The following is a 5,000-nucleotide window of genomic DNA, read 5'->3' as shown; positions in this document are numbered from 1 at the left end:
TTGCTTTGGCAACGATTTGACCATTATCCAATAAAAGATTTTAGGATTGAATGGAATTGACAGAGAAAGAGGGAGGCACTTGGAGAGGATTAAAGAGGGAGCGAGAGACAATTGAGAGAGAGAGAGAGAGAGAGAGAGAGAGAGAGAGATAAGTGCTACTACTAGGAGTTGAGGTGAGGTGCATTCCAAGTGAACCATGGCCCTGACTTGGACACTGATGTTTATATTGCTTCTTTAGAGAGCCAGTGTGGAGGTGTCCTGTGTGTGGGGGGACCCAAACGTGGACGGAAGCCATGATGATGGGGGGTGCGTGGGAGGGTGGTGGTGTGTGTGTGTGTGTGTGTGTGTGGGGGGGGGGGGGGGGGTCCAATAAAAAGCAGTGCAGAGGCGGTTCAGCCGGTGCTAAGGGGGGGTTTGGGTCCATTGTGAACACAGATTCCAATGACATGGAGTAACCTCGCCTCGCCGGCTGCACCGCTGAGCAGGAGCCAAAGACTTACTGAGCAACTCTCAATGCTTCAGCTGCAGAAAAACAGAGCGCCGCAACAACAAAGGACGCAATAGTCAACCATCTTTGGCACGGCCATACGTTACTGGCTTGCCGTCTCCAGTGGAGCTCTACTCGATAAAAATGGACATGTTTTTCTTGGCACGTAGCCTAAACAGTGATTCTGAGCGTGCCAAATAGTCACAATAAACACACAGCAGTAGGCTTATCCCAGCGCACACACACACACACACACACACACACACACACACACACACACACACACGTCCCTTATCTGCCATGTTTGACCCCCATCTGTCAGTCAGGAGCTTGGAGCAGAGCCAGCTACGTCTCTCCTTTCATTCATTCATAGAATTTGTCAAAGTGGAAAAGCGGAGGGGAGTGCCAACAACTGCATGCCCTCTTAACAGTCACTCTCAATTATGGTAATGATGCATTGCACGCACCACACTGCCTTGTGTCTGAGAACCAGACTGCAGCCCCTTCACTCGGACCCCTCTACCCTGGCCGAGTCTCTCCTCTCTGGGTCTGAGAACCAGACTGCAGCACCTCCACTCGGACCCCTCTACCCTGGCCGAGTCTCTCCTCTCTGAGTCTGAGAACCAGACTGCAGCCCCTCCACTCGGACCCCTCTACCCTGGTCTAGTCTCTCTTTTATGGATATGAGAACCAGACTGCAGCCCCTCCACTCAGATCCCTCTACCCTGGCCTAGTCTCTCCTCTATGGGTCTGAGAACAAGACTGCAGCCCCTCCATTCGGACTCCTCTACCCTGGCCGAGTCTCGCCTCTCTGGGTCGGGGGGCGCCAGGGAGGGTTTGGGGGTCAGCGTGTGAGTCTGGAGGACAGAATATGGATGCGTTCCCCACACAGCAGCAGACTTGATAATGGACTTCAGTGTAAACACTCCCGACCCTGTCAATACTGGTCAACATCAGCCCCTTAATGACAGCTGTCAGAAAACCGTTGTAAAGCTGACACAAAACACCAGCATCCCACTCTCTCTTCATCAGTCCTCCCCCACCAGCTCTCTGACCTCCCCCTCTCATCTCTCTCTGCCTCTGTCTCTCTCTCTGTCTCTCTCTCTTTCTCTCTCCCTCTCTCTCTCTGTCTCTCTCCCTCTCTCTCGATGTCTCCCTCCCTGGCTCTCTTGCTGTCTCTCTCCATCTCTCTCCCTCCCTGGTGTGTTTATGTTAGCAGTTGGCTGGGCTTTCCATCACGCTGGTCTGGTCTCATCACTCTCCAACAAAACACACACACACACACACACACACACACCATCCCACTCCATGTCCACTTTTTACCATCACTTCCACTCCTACACCTGCCTACACCCTCCATTCCACATTGACTTTCAAGTCCACTGCTCTCGCACACTCCCACATACTCCCTTCCGACCGCACATTCTTTGGTTCGACCGGCTCAGTCGTGGGATGAAAAAGTAGGGGTCAAAGGTGAGCCAATGAGCAAGCCCCATGCACCAGACCTGACCAGCGGACGGGCTTACAAGTGCACCCAACTGAGAAACTGACGCTGGAGCTCATGATTACTTTCTATTCTATTCTATTCTATTCTATTCTATTCTATTCTATTCTATAGACAGAATCACTGTGACATCATGCTAAGAACAACAGTCACTTCCGGGTTGATTTCTGTTGTCAGTTTCAGCCGTAACTAACGTTTAATGATGCATTCACGTGCTCCTCGGAAGCTACTTCCCAGTTGTCAAGTTGTAATTATGACACCATTCAAGTGCTCTTGGTCAGAAAGAGCAACAAACATGGACCCCAGAAGTAGGCTAAGGTTGTTTTCTCATGGCTGGTGATTTCTTACTGTTACAGTCGCCCCTCTCGGCTCATGTATGAAGTATCTGGATGATTTTCTTATTGTACACATTTTGTTTGTTCTCATGTGACATGATTGTGTCATAGTCACAAGATTGCTAATTATTAATTAGCATTTTGTTTCTCCGAGGCCATGATGTAGCGTCTATTTCAAATGACTGCTTATCAAAATAGGCAGACCATCTATGTTTGTTTTTTTACAATTTTTTGAGAAAGGGGCAGGTATAACAAGTTTTCTTCATCCTGCTCCTTTCTGGCCAAGCCTGTAACTTGTTAACAAGATGTATTTGTATACTGTTTCTTGTACTGTGTTTGGTCGGAACAAGTAAAAAATGAAATGAAATGTATGATAGGTATTTATGTTCATATATTGATGGCTGTTTATCAAAGGAGGTGACGTCGGCTCAATGTGCGAAATACGGGGGGTCTTGGGGGGTCCGAGACCCCTTGATTGAGACTTGAGACCCTATAAAAGCCTCAACAGCAAGATTTTGGGGGGTCTCTGGAGATTTATATATATATATATATAAATATAAATATATATATATATATATATATATATATATATATATATATATATATATATATATATATATATATATATATATATATATATATATATATATATATACAGTTATATATATGTGCCATATGTTGTACTTCACAATCCAGTAAGTAAGTCATAACACCTTGATGACATCTGGATCTGTACAGGTCTTTGTTTGGTTTGGTGTTGTTATTAATGAGATATATGAAAGCATTAAACATGCATAATATTCTCTTTATCTCAGTTGTTCACACATGCTCATATATGTCATGTATGTGTGAGCCTAATCATAACAATTGCACAATTGTAAATTGCGTTGAACTTTCTTAGTAAAAGGCTTGATCACCATGGCATACATGTACACACAGACAATCAAATTCCCCAGAGTGTTACCAGCGTCTCACATAGCCCCCCCCCCCCCCCCCCCCACACACACACACACACACACACACACACACACACACACACACACACACACACACACACACACACACACACACACACACACACACACACACACACACACACACACACACACTGAATGGCCTTGATTGTTCCAGTGGGGTTTACCACAGCTTCCTTCAGAATGACAGATTAAAGAATGAGGTCATGGAGGTAGACTACATATTTGACAGACGTCAGAGGAGCAGACAGACAGACAGACAGACGTCAGAGGAGCAGACAGACAGACAGACAGACAGACAGACGTCAGAGGAGCAGACAGACAGACAGACGTCAGAGGAGCAGACAAACAGACAGACAGACAGACGTCAGAGGAGCAGACAGACAGACAGACGTCAGAGGAGCAGACAGACAGACAGACGTCAGAGGAGCAGACAGACAGACAGACAGACAGACGTCAGAGGAGCAGACAGACAGACAGACGTCAGAGGAGCAGACAGACAGACAGACGTCAGAGGAGCAGACAGACAGACAGACAGACAGACAGACAGACAGACGTCAGAGGAGCAGACAGACAGACAGACGTCAGAGGAGCAGACAGACAGACAGACGTCAGAGGAGCAGACAGGCAGACAACACATTTCGTTGTAGTGGTTTCAAAGTCCAATAATAGAACTGATCTACTTTTGGTTCCCCCATTTTTCATATTCCTGTTTTTCTATATTCAGTTCAGATATTCAAAATATTCAGTTACGAGCTAATTTCAATGCAAACAAACCGAATGTAGAACTGAAATAATTCAGGTGAAGTCTTTACCACTTCACTATTTTAAATGTTATGAGGCTACCCAGTCTAGGGCTTGTGGATGTGCTCTTCTCTAATTGGATCATTTTGCATGCCACCTCATGTAGTAACACCATACTTTTAATTAGTGGACAGAAGTGCCATATCTGATTGAACATTTTATGGTAAGATTTTATTTGTCATCTAATCTTATACCAAGAAGAGTTCCTCGGTGGGGGAACGAGTTACTAATCTCCATTCAATCCACAGAGTCCCTCTCAGTCTTTAAGAAAATGCTAAAGACCCAGAGATTTTACAATTAAAACTAATCTATAGGTAGGCCTACTTGCCTACTAAAAAGATGCTTAAAAATGGAGCATCCAACAGTGTGATTTGTGTAGATTTTGTGAGGAGGAAGAGGAGAGAGATTTACATTTATTTTGGTATTGTCCGGAAGTTGCATTATTTTGGATTAAAATAGAAGAATGGATTTCTGTTTACAGCACACATTTTTATAGCTGTCCTCTAACCATAATGTTTGGGGATTTAAGGGATGATGAAGAAGGAAAAGACCTGAATATTGTAACTATGATGGGGAAAGCATATATATTTAAAGCTACGAAAAGACACCAATTAGATATTGGATGTTTTAAAACATTTCTACAATTTCAGTGGATTCTTGAAAAGGATATTAATAGAAATAAAAAACAGAATTTAATTTATGACCGTGGGTGGGAAACTTTGAGTCGGGGTGAGGGTTGGAGTTAGATGGACATAGGCTGAGGAAATGTTTTTGTATTTCTTTCTTTTGTTTTTGTTTTTGGATTCAAACTTTTGTTTACTTCAATGTATCCTTTTTTGCTGTATAAGCAATAACTTTTTCTTGGTATGTATGAAAGGGAAAACCCTTTCCTGTGT

This window comes from Poromitra crassiceps (assembly GCF_964638095.1).
Source record: "Poromitra crassiceps genome assembly, chromosome: 11".
Classification (NCBI taxonomy): domain Eukaryota; kingdom Metazoa; phylum Chordata; class Actinopteri; order Beryciformes; family Melamphaidae; genus Poromitra; species Poromitra crassiceps.
Note: the sequence above shows the minus strand (reverse complement) of the source record.